General features: G+C 34.1%; 1 non-coding gene across 1 annotated transcript; it reads left to right on the forward strand.

The window, feature by feature from the left end:
* The first annotated feature begins 6,560 nt into the window (after positions 1–6,560).
* Positions 6,561–6,700, forward strand: LOC118148381 (small nucleolar RNA SNORA67). The gene has a single exon (XR_004735191.1). It is a non-coding gene; the product is annotated as a small nucleolar RNA SNORA67 (small nucleolar RNA).
* Positions 6,701–12,700: the final 6,000 nt, after the last annotated feature.

The following is a 12,700-nucleotide window of genomic DNA, read 5'->3' on the forward strand; positions in this document are numbered from 1 at the left end:
AACACACGGGTTGCCAGCACGATTCTCGTGGCCAGCGCAGCAGTTCCGGCACCTCCGCACGGCAGCCCTCGGAGCAGAGTAAACAGGTTTGGAGGACCCACATGGGCCCCCAGCACAACACCAGAGCCTGGCACAGCGGCTGTGATGGCACCTCAGCATGCTCGGCGCAGAGCAAACGGGACTGGTTCCCCTTCTGACCGAGGTTTGGAGCCCCGGGAAGGCAGAGTCGCCTACTACCGACACAAAAAGGAAGTCCGACAGGAGAATCCTGGGAAGAAAAGCACCATCAGTTTTAACGCCGCTGCTCTGGCCCTGGGAACTAATAACCTGGATGCCCACTCAAGAGACCTAATCTGAAAGTTGGTAAATTCAAAGATGACAGAAGGATAAATTTACAATCATGGGAAGAAACCAGCATAAAAATGCTGAGAATACTCAAAGTCAGAATGCCTCTCCCTCTAAAGATGAGCACAGTTCCACATCGACAATGGAACAAGGCTTGATGGAGAACGAGCGCATCCTGATGACAGAATCACTCTTCAAGGGATGGATAATAAGAAACTTCTGTGAGTTAAAAGAACATGTTGTAGCCCAACGTAAAGAAACTAGGAACTTTGAAAAAAGGTTTGACAAAATCCTATTGAGAATAGACAACTTAGAGAGGAATATAAGTGAATTAATGGAACTGAAGAATACAATACAAGAACTCTGAGAAGTAAGCACAGGTTTAAACACTCGAATTGTTCAAGCAGAAGAAGGGATATCAGAGGTCAACATCCACCTTAATGAAATAAAACGTGAAGAAAAGATTAGAGAAAAAAGGATAAAAAGGAATGAGCAAAGTCTCCAAGAAATGTGGGACTATGTGAAAAGACCAAATTTACATTTGATAGGTGTACCTGAATGCGATGGAGAGAATGAATCCAAGCTGGAAAATATCCTTCAGGATATTATTCAGGAAAATTTTCCTAAACTAGCAAAGCAGGTCAATATTCAACCCTGGGTAATACAGAGAACACCACAAAGATATTCCTCAAGAAGAACAACCCCAAGGCACATAATCGTTAGATTCACCAGGGTTGAAACGAAGGAGAAAATACTAAGGGCAGCCAGAGAGAAAGGTCAGGTTACCCACAAAGGCAAGCCTATCAGACTTACAGCAGATCTCTCAGCAGAAACTCTACAAGCCAGAAGAGAGTGGGGGCCAATATTCAACATCCTCAAAGAACAGAACCTTCAGCCCAGAATTTCATATCCAGCCAAACTAAACTTCACAATTGAAGGAAAAATAAAATCTTTTATGAACAAGCAAGAACTCAGAGATTTTATTACCACCAGGCCTGCTTTACAAGAGCTTCTGAAAGAAGCATTACACACAGAAAGAAACAACCAGTATTAGCCTTTCTAAAAATATACCAAAAAGTAGAGAGCACCAACATAAAGAAGAATTTACACCAACGAATGGATAAAACAGCCAGTTCACATCGAATGGCAGTAACCCTAAATTTAAATTGACTAAATTCCCCAATCAAAAGACACAGCCAAAACCCAACGGCATGTTACATCCAGACCTGTTTCACATGCAAGGATACACAAAGACTCAAAACAAAGGGATGGAGAAAGATTTACCAACCAAATGGAGAGCAAAAATAAATAAATAAATAAAAAGCAGGAGTTGCAAATCTCGTATCAGATAAAATAGATTTTAAAGCAACAAAGATACAGTGGTAAAAGGATCAATGCAACAACAAGAGCTAACAATCCTAACACCCAGATACATAAAGACTTAGACTCAATGAGACAGAAAATTAATAAGGAAATCAAGGACTCGAACTCAGATCCAGAACAAGTAAACTTAATAAATATTTATAGAGCTCTCCACTTCAAATACACAAAATATACATTGTTGTCAATACCACATCACACCTACTCATAAGTTTAAATGAAACATTGATTGGCCATTATTAATATCCATTTTTTTTTCAGAATAAAGAAATATTTCTATTTACTCTCCCTCTTTCTCTTCCTCTCCTTTACTTATTATTTTTTTTTTTTCTTTCCTTCTCTTAAGAAATCAACTTGTAAACCTCTAGATCCAGGTCAGCAATGTCTCTCTCATTGCTTGATTTCCTTCCTTCCCTTCCCTCCCTCCCTCCCCCCTTCTTTCCTTCCTTCCTTCCTTCATCCCTTCCTTCCTCCCTACCGTCCTCCTTCCCTCCCTTCCTGCCTTCCTCCCCCCCACAAAAGAAAATACGTTAAGTTTTGTGAGAAACTGTCAAACTGCACAGACTGGTTGTTTTGTTTGTGGTTTTATTGTTTTGCTTTGTTTTTAATTCCTCTCAAGTTTTTTGATGGCTACTAACTGGTTTGGAAAGAATACAACCAAAAGTCCTTTCTGTCTCTTCCCACTAAAAAGATGAGTGAAGAGAAAATTTTCAGCACCTAGTTATTCGTATTTTTTTCAAATATATTTTTCCTGGTTTTATCTTGTCTACCTTTAAGTTCCCATAAGCGAGCTGTACCCAGATGACTATTCTGCTATCTATCATCTATCTATCTATTTATCTATCTATCTTTCTATCTTTCTATTATCTATCTATCTCAGCTATCTTCTGTCTAATCTATCATCTATCTACCTATTTACTAATATATCTATGTATCAATTATCTATCACTCTATCACTCATCTCTCTACCTATCTGTCATCTAACTTTCTATCTATCATCTGTACATGTGCCTATCTATTTATCTTATCTGTCTATCTAATCAACTCTCTGTCAACATCTATCTACCTGTCATCTACCTATCTGTCTACATATCTATCATCTGTCCATCTAGATACATATTCATTTAATTTCTCTATCTATCTGTGTGTGTGTGTGTGTGTGTGTGTGTGTGTGCATGCATTTGTGTATTTTGGGAAGCAAAAAAATGTGCATCTCTCTCATTCAAATTGTTTACCCTATATAAATATTTTGATTACTTGGGAATAAGAAACAGAAATGTCTTCTTTTTTCAAATGAGAGTTCTTTTTATTGATTTTTTTTGAGATACTAGTACCACAGAATAAGCTTAACAGATCTACAGAAAATATTTTGCTGAGTAGTTGGCACTATACCATAGAAGTAACATTATGCTTATTTAATGTGTAAAGAAATCAAAATAAAGTGTTATAATTGCCATAAGTATTAACTCTTCAAAACAAGCAAACGAAAACCTGGGAATAAATGATGAAAAATAAAAAACATAATGAAGAAATGAGGAAATCTTGATCATTTTGAAGAAAAGGAATTTCAGAAGCTGTCAGCTGAACTCCTCTGGCATAACATTTCTTGCTGATGTAATTCAAGGCTCATTAGGACTAAAAAGTAAATGAAGCAGAAAATCTACTCAAGACTCTGAAATCATATATAGTCCAGTAGAATTGTACTTTGCCTACTAGTACAGCATCTTCGGACAGTTTCCCTAGGAAATGAACTGTGAGGCAGAGATTTGCAAGCCAGTTAGTTATTTAGATTACTGTTAATAAAATGCATGCAAGAGGATAAGTGGAAAAGATTAGGAGAGGAGACATTGATTTGTGACTCAGTAGTACCAGAAGACTCAGCCAATTTCATCAGGAACTCTGGAGCTGACATGATGCCTCAAATTGCTGAGAATTTAAATAAGAAGGGTAGTCCACTGTATTAGTTCATTTTCATGTTGCTGTTCAGAACATACCCAAGACTGGGAAATTTAGAAAAGAAAGAGGTTTAAGGGACTCACAGTTCCATGTGGCTGGAGAGGTCTCACAATCATGGTAGAAAATGAAAGACAGCAAAGACCTGGAATCAACCCAAATGCCCATCGATGATAGACTGGATTGGGAAAATGTGGCACATATACACCATGGAATATTATGCAGCAATCAGAAATGATTAGTTCGTGTCGTTTGTAGGGACATGGATGAATCTGGAGAACATCATTCTCAGCAAACTCACACAAGAACAGAAAATGAAACACCGCATATTCTCACTCATAGGCGGGTGATGAAAAATGAGAACACATGGACACAGAGAGGGGAGTACTAAACACTGGGGTCTATTGGGGGGAAAGGGGAGGGCCAGTGGGAGGGGGAGGTGGGGAGGGATAGCCTGGGGAGAAACGCCAAATGTGGGTGAAGGGGTGAAAGCAAACAGAACACACTGCCATGTGTGTACCTATGCAACTGTATTGCATGCTCTGCACATGTACCCCAAAACCTAAAATGCAATAAAAAAAAAGAAAAAAAAAAGAAAATGAAAGACACATATCACATGGTGGTAGACAATAAAAAATAGTTTGTACAGGGAAACTCCCCTTTTAAAAACCATCAGATCTCATGAGACTTATTCACTATAATGAGAATAGCACTAGAAAGACCTGCCCCTAGATTCAATTATTTCCCACTGTGTCCATCCCAGAACATGTGGGAATTATGGGAGCTACAGTTCAAGATGAGATTTGGGTGGGGACACAGCCAAATCACATCAACCACTGTACTCTGCATGAATGAATCAGTAGGTATACTTCTGTTTAGCTGTGATATAATTTGGCTTGTTTGTCCCTTCCAAATCTCATGTTGAAATGTGATCCCCATTGTTGGAAGTAGGGCTTGGTGTGAGGTGTTTGGGTTGTTGAGGTGGATTCTTCATGAATGGCTTGGTTCCCTCCCCTCGATAATGAGTGACTTCTCACTCTATGGGTTACCTTGAAATCTGATTGTTTAAAAAAAATAATGGGTATCTCTTGCTCTCTCTCTCTGTCTTGCCATGTGTCATGCCTGCTCCCCCTTTTTTTGCTTTCAACCATGAGTAAAAGCTGCCTCTGAAAAAGCCAAGCAAATGTTGGAACCATGAGCCAAGTAAACCTCATTTTTAAACCTTGGCAGTTTTTTTTTAATAGCAGTGCAAAATGAACTAGTGTGAGCTGGTTAAGGGCTGTAACCTTATCCTCACTGAAGGTCAAATTCCACAGAAGGGCTCCACTGATTGTCACCAGCAAACAAGAGTTTGGCTGGGAATGAGCACCAGATTTCTAAAGGGGAGACTAAGTTGTCAGACCACAGCACACACTACAGTCTACTCTTTGCTCTGTTCAAATCTTCTATATTCACATAGTAATTTTATGCCACCTGGAAACAGTTTCTTAAGATTCTGGAGTTTTGTCATTGCTGATTTTTATTTCCCCTCTAGAGAATCATAAACTAGAAAAATTCGTGACAAAAATACAGCACTGGTGATGAGGCTGTGCCTGTTGTTTATCACTCATTTCCTCCTCATTTAACCATTCTAAATTTCTCTTAAATTTGGCCTGTGCCTTTGCAGATTTAGGCACCTCACCTGTAGGGGTGAGCAAGGCCCTCATGCTTGAGGGGTTAGAGTCACTGGATAACATGAATGATCAAGAAGCTGTGGGAAGTGGTAGCAATAAAAGGTCATGATCCCTTGTGCAGTTACAGATCTGAGCCAGTATTTAAATATAGAAACCTTTGAGGGGAGGCTTGATCCACACAAGAAAAGAAAAGGAAAGCCCTGGAGCAACAAAAGATTTTTGGTAATGAATCTCATCATTTTTTTCCTAAGGAGAACTACAACCATGATTTAAGTAACCATACACGGAGGAAAGAATATCTAGATATACTGAGAAAGTCATAACACAAAACCATATATGGAAGATGCTCCGAAAATGTATAGCAATATATTTTGTGATAATAGCATATGTAAGAAATGTAAGACAGCACTAAACCAAAATATGGAAAAGAGAAATTGGGAATGCACTATTGAAAGGTCTATATTTCATATGAATTGTGTCCTTCCATTTATCCTCTATTACTCTTTCTTTTTCTTGAGTTATGGCAATGGTAAGTAGAAAGATGTAAAAGAAAATAATTAAAATGAAACAAAGACAAATTAAGATAGAAAAAAAGTGGGAAATTATTAGTTACTCTGGGATATCATTTTTGTCATATTGTAAAAAGTAAAAATAGCTGTCAACTTCTGAACACTTATTCTCATTTATACTGTATAACAATCAAGTCATACCTACATGATTATACTTCACTATAATAATTCAGCACAGGCATCAACTCTGGTCTAATCCATATCCTCTACTTATTGTACAATGCTGTGTCATTTTTCCTTTAATATTTCAATTCTTAGTGAAGTACCTTCAATACATTATTCTCTTTATGTTGCTTGAAACAAGAATTATTCTGAAATGTTTTCTTAAGATGAACATAATTTTAAGAGCTACTATGTTAGCCTTTTGCAATCAAACACATGAAATATACATTCTTCCAGATTTACTGATGTGCATTCTAAATCATAATTTAACCAGATGCTTTAAATGTGCTTTGGAAGGAGGTGAAATATAAAGTCAACAAAATGATAAGTATCTATAGTCTATCATACTCTATTAAAATATTCATTGGAACACTATCAAAATTCCATAACTAAATATCTATGACACAAAGTGTGCTTTACAAGATGTGAACATTTATGAACTAAGAAAATGCAGTGCCTTATTTACAAATATATATATATCCAAGGTGATTCACTCTCCACGGGAATATCCAGTGCCCCTCTCAGGAAAATAGCAACTTGGAATAGAATCTAGCATACCTAAGGTATTTGGGGAACAGGGATGCTTATTTCCTCTGCCTGTCTTGGCTGCCTGCATGGATACCCATGTGTCATCCCTTCAGGATAGATTCTTGTGCACATGCTGAAGACTTGTCTTTCTTGACATAGGCCAGAGGCATTGATGTGCAGCAGGTTTCTTTAGTCATCAACCATGACCTTCCCACCAGCAGGGAAAACTATAACCACAGAATCGGTCAAGGTAGACGGTTTGGCCCTAAGGGTGTGGCTATTAACATGGTGACAGAAAAAGACAAGCAGACTCTTCAAGACCTAGAGACCTTCTACAACACCTCCATTGAGGCAATGCCCCTCAATGTTGCTGAACTCCTCGGAGGGGCTGTCCTGCCACCTAGCCCCAGCCAGAGTTCAGCTTGCGGGGTGACGAGAACAAGCAGGAGCGGGGAGGGAAGGGAACTAAGGGATGAACATCTTGTCATTTCTTTTCTTTGACTAAATGTCACTTTTTGAGGAAAAAAAAAACCCCACCATATTCTGGAGCTTATAAATATGTATTTAATTTAACCCTTAACAAGGCAAATGACTCATACATAATACATAAAATATATTTAAGAGAAACATTTACTCATAAACTAATTGTCAGTATTAAAAGAAATAACACTTGTTTTGATTTGCTAGCACTTTACAAGGTATTGTAGGATTTAAAAAATATACAAATACATATCTCGAATTCATAAAAATAATTTCATGCACACTATAAAACTATATCAACATTATAATAATGGATTATCAACCAACAGAGCCTAGGAAAACATTACTGGTAAATATCAATATAAGTATCAACTTCCTGATGCTAGGTGCAGAGTTAGATACCTTTATTAATAATCTGAAACAAAGAAGATATTTTTAATAAGATCTTACTAAATTCATAAAATTGGTATTTAGAGTGGAAATTTATGTAATATATTACACAGTAAAAAGATCAAAGAAATATATTTTACAGTGATAAAGGTATAATCATTTAAAGTGGAACATATGGAATTAGAAAGTAAAGCTTCTGTGGAAAAATAATCAAAAGGATGCTATCAGTGAGATGGGTTGCTTAGAAAAATATAATTTATTAAAATCTATAAAGGCTGCTGCTGAACTGTAAATTAAATGAGTGAGCATTGTGCTGTGACACCAGGAAACATCAATATATGTGTGACTCAATATTCAGAGTTTGTGCCTCATTATAGAAAGCATTTCTATTTCTTTTCAAGTGTTCCTGGTGAGAACTAAATTACATATTTAAAAAAACAGAAGCTGTTATGATCATGAAATATAAACAGCATTAAACAGCTTTACAATAAATGAATCTAACAAAGCTTGATCTCATAGAAGTAGGTAGTAGAATGGTGGTTACCAGAGGCTGGGATGGTTGTTGGGGGAATGGAGATATTGGTTAAATTATGTATAGTTACAGTTAGATAGGAAGAAGAGTTCACGAAATCTATGGCTCAACATGGTGACTATAGTTAATGATGATGTATTGTTTTCTGGAAAAATGCAGAGTGAATGTTAAATGTTTTCACCAGAAAAATGATAACTATGTGAGTTTTTAATTAGCTGAATTTAACCTTTCCACAACATATGTATATTTAGAATCATCATGTTATACATAATATATGCATACATTTCTGTCAATTAAAAAATTTGAAAAGAAATACATAGCACAAAACCATGGAAGAAATAATATATTACAATGACTTTAAAAGATGATTAATTTTTTCTGAGCAAAATCTTCACAGTAACATTTTTAGATATTACAAACTGGTAGGCATTTCAGTACTTGATTTGAGCACCTTCAGTATTACAAAGTACATATTACCTTCTCATTTATTATTTACTTGAACATTAAAAATAATTTTGAGGTGCCCCAAACATTCACTTTTTATGGGTTCATTTAGAAACACTTAACAAGGTGGACTAAAATAATCCTGCAAGTTGACACTGCTTGAGAAAATGTAAATGAACTATTAGGAATCCTAAGTGATGGGACTTTCTTAAACCCTTCATCTATTTTTTCGTTGGAGTGCCTTCTTACCAGAAAGAATAAATATGTATTTTCCCCAGTGTAAGCTCTTCCCCTGATTTTACTGATTCAAAATGTTAGCTAATCTTTAGTATGCCTTTAGGTTATCTTTTTCACTAATAGTTTATTAGTTGTTGAAAGCACAATAGAGCAGAATCAATGGCTCAAAGAAAGAGCTAATCCTGATGTAGTATAATTCTTGTTAGAATATTAAGAAATAGCTGGCTTTTTTTCTCCATAGAGGCACAAAGAAGCAGTGTAAATTTAACATAGTTTCATTTAGTCTTTAGCAATATTTTAATCCAATGGTACTACCTAATCAATTGAAAATGTCTGACTATGCATACAATTACTCCATTTCCAGATCTATGACCTTATTCTCTGTCTATTGGCTTTGCTAGAAATGCCCTTAATTGTTTTTCATGGAGCATTCCAATTCACAGCCCAATAATAAATTTGAATTAATAGTCTAATTAAAGATTATAAAATTAAAACCATGTTTGACACGTATAGAGCGTATCAAAATTTATCTCCATGAAAATTTAGCACAAACCACTTAGAGTATTTTTTCAAGTTCTGAAAACAAAATCTGAAAGTTAAATTAATAGAAAGTGTTGATTAAATTAGCATAGCTACACTGTGCAAATAAAATATATTACAAAGACTCTTTTTTCCCCTCTGAGTATGAAACATTCTTCCAACGTCTATTTATTAGAAAATTTAATCAAGATGAAAGTAAGGTGACTTCAGTTTGGTCACAAACACAGTACACCTCATTTTCAGAGCTAAATAGGAGTGAACTGTCCTAAGTGTGAAAAGCTATTTTTCAAATAAAATAGGAAAAGATCAGATCAGACCACCTGTGACCATTATCCACATCTAGCACAAATAGCCCTGGTGAGAGAACAAAATCAGTTCATTTTCTTCTTGAGAACAAGGTGTATTTGCCAGAGAAGTTTTGTTGTTTTCTGTGACTCTCACAGACAAATAGAAATAACAACCAGATTCTCCTCAGACTGATAGTAAGGTTAGACACTAAAGATCAGACATACCTCCTTCTGATCCATAAACTTACAGTCAATTCATTGTTACAAAAGGGGAATCTTTAAAATAAATAGCATAGCTATGAAATGTTTGTTTTTCAATTGTAAGTTTCTGTATTTATATATATGTACACAATATGTATTTATATATGTGTGTGTACATATATAAATACATCTACTTATATGTATATATGTATATTTATTCTTATGTATGTTATATGAAATAAAGATTTTACAGTTGCAATTTAAGAAGTTATAATTTTTACATAGATTATTTATTTACATTTATATTTGACCAAATAGATGCATTGAATATATAAAATAATGTAACTGACATGTCTTAATGTGTTTTTAGGATTTGATACCATTAATATAATTGTTCAGTAGCAAAAAATCACAGTTTTTGAAATACAGGTTTTAAAGAAACTTTCTGATTTTTCCTAAGCATTCATATTTAGAAGGGGATTCTTTGATCTTTGTGTGCTGCTAGAGAAGTAATTTTACCTTTCTGAGTATAATTTTCCTAATGACTAAAGTCAGCATGTCACAACATTTGCCTTCTGTGATTACTTCTATAGTTCTCTAATTCTCTAATTCAATGAATTATTTTAGCATCATATATGTGTTAACTTTACATATTCATGCTCTTTGTCTTTCAAATTTAAACTTTCCTTTATGTAAGATATTGACCATCTATTATGTATTAGAATCTATGGTGGACAGAGAAGACAAAAATATATTAAATTTATTTTATCAACATAAAATATACAATTAAATTATTGCACTAACATATCTTGAAGCTGTCTTAAAGATGACTCCGAACAATTTTATTGTAATAAAAATAAATAACTTGAGTCAAAAAGATGCTAGAAAATTAATAAAAGTGCACATAGTTCTTTTTTTGCCCTAACCCCATCTCTCCTATACCTTGTTTCCTTCATAGCCCCTGCTAACCACCATTCTACTCTGCTTCTATGAGTTTAAGTTTTTTAAGATTCCATATATAAGTGAGGTCATACAGTGTCTGTCTTTGTATGCCTAATTTTTTTCACTTAACATAATATGCTCTAAGTTCATTAAATTACACATAGTTTTTTGCAAAGAAGTAATTCTCCCATATTTCTTAGGATTTTTGTTTTATTTTTTAAAGAGTTTATTGTATTTTGTTTTGATTACACATATATTATATACTCACTTAAAAATATATACTCAATATACACTTAGTGGAAGTTTAAAAAACAGAAAAGTTAAAAAAAATCACTGTTAGTATTTTGTTACATTTACACATCTTTTAACTATGTACTTTATGTATTATTTTAGACTTTACTTAGCATTATAAGTAATTTCCAAGTTCAGTTTTTGAAAGTTGTAATCTAAATGCTTTCATAATATGCCATAAGACACAATATAATATTTTTGCATGCTGAATTTAATATTAATTCCCATTTATTTCATGTTCACAGAAGACTAGAAATAAATATCTTTATCCATATACTTATATATAATTTAAGTATCTGAATTGAAATGTATTTTTTCTTATACTTTCAGTTATCAAAAATGTGATAAGAATATTTATGATGATGAATTATATTTTCTCATTACTCAGTATTTCCTATTGATAATTTCATTTTGTAAGTCTCCAATTTGTGTCAACCTATCTCCTGAAAGCTACAAATGTTAGTCTATACAATTTGCAACTTCCTTCTCAATTCATATGATGATCAGTTTCTCCAATATACCCTTGTAACTGAAAAAAATCAAATTATTTTTACAAAAACAAAAAATGCTATTTACATGTATTTCTTTCAATACCTTCACTGGTTCTTTTTTTATTAGAGTAGGAAATATGACTCTTCTGACTGCTCAGAATGCTCTCATAGCTTGCCTTTCCTAGTTCTTCATGGATTTCTCCAAGAATTATATTACATTTCCAGAGGCCAAAAAATCACATTTTTTAATAATTACATATCTATGCTCTTGATACCCTCCTACTAATCTGAGTTTCCACATCTGTCTAAACCCATCAGGAAAAGCAGCCTTTACTTATTAGAATTCCTGTGGCATTCACTGACACCACTATGCATTTAATGCCTACTTGTATGAAAATTTCTTTTAGTTTTTAAGTAAAATTTTAGTTTTACTCTTTATATACCAGCTCATATGATGCTCTTTGGAAATCAGGGTTTTATATGACCCTATTTCTTTGTCACAATAGCTGTGGTAGTGTATAACATGCAGCAGATGCTTGATAAAATAATTGTTTTTATACTCACTGTTTAATTCACCTACAGAAAAGGTTGTGTTTATATACAATGATGCATAATAGAGAGGATATTAGTCAACAGTATGAACAAATATACTTTTAACTTTGTTCCACATTACTCGTCACAGATATTTCTCATAATTTTATTAAACAGTGAATAGATCCATGTGAAATAAATTGAAGGCACACTTAAAAATTTTTACTTATAGAAACATAGAATAAATTTACATATTCCATTTTATATGTAATATAGAAAAAAACTCTGAAATTGTTGTAAGAAGCCCTTTTTCTAGGTTAACCTCTGTCTTTTATAAGCTAGGGATTCAACTCACGTCACTGAGACAGCTTTATCATCTTTAGAAAAAAGGCTGTTTCTCATGGTTATTCTGGGAACAAATTAAATAATGAGTATTATAACACTTTAAAAATTGTCCAACATCCATTAAACATCAACCAACATTTTTCCTTGTACTTGTTCTTCTACCGTGTTTGGTATTATTCTACACGTTCCTAATAATACAGTTAAAAATTAGTCACATGTGTGCTCATAGTATAGACAAATAATCAGAGACAATGATATAAAAAAATCTACAATATTTGTAAGTTGACTATCCTGTTGGTTCCAGTTACTGGAAAAAGTAGTATTATGAATTTTGAATTTTACCCTATAAAACAACACAATTTCAAAAGGTAATAAAATG

Source organism: Callithrix jacchus, chromosome 1 (genome assembly GCF_049354715.1).
Source record: "Callithrix jacchus isolate 240 chromosome 1, calJac240_pri, whole genome shotgun sequence".
NCBI classification, from domain to species: Eukaryota; Metazoa; Chordata; class Mammalia; order Primates; family Cebidae; genus Callithrix; species Callithrix jacchus.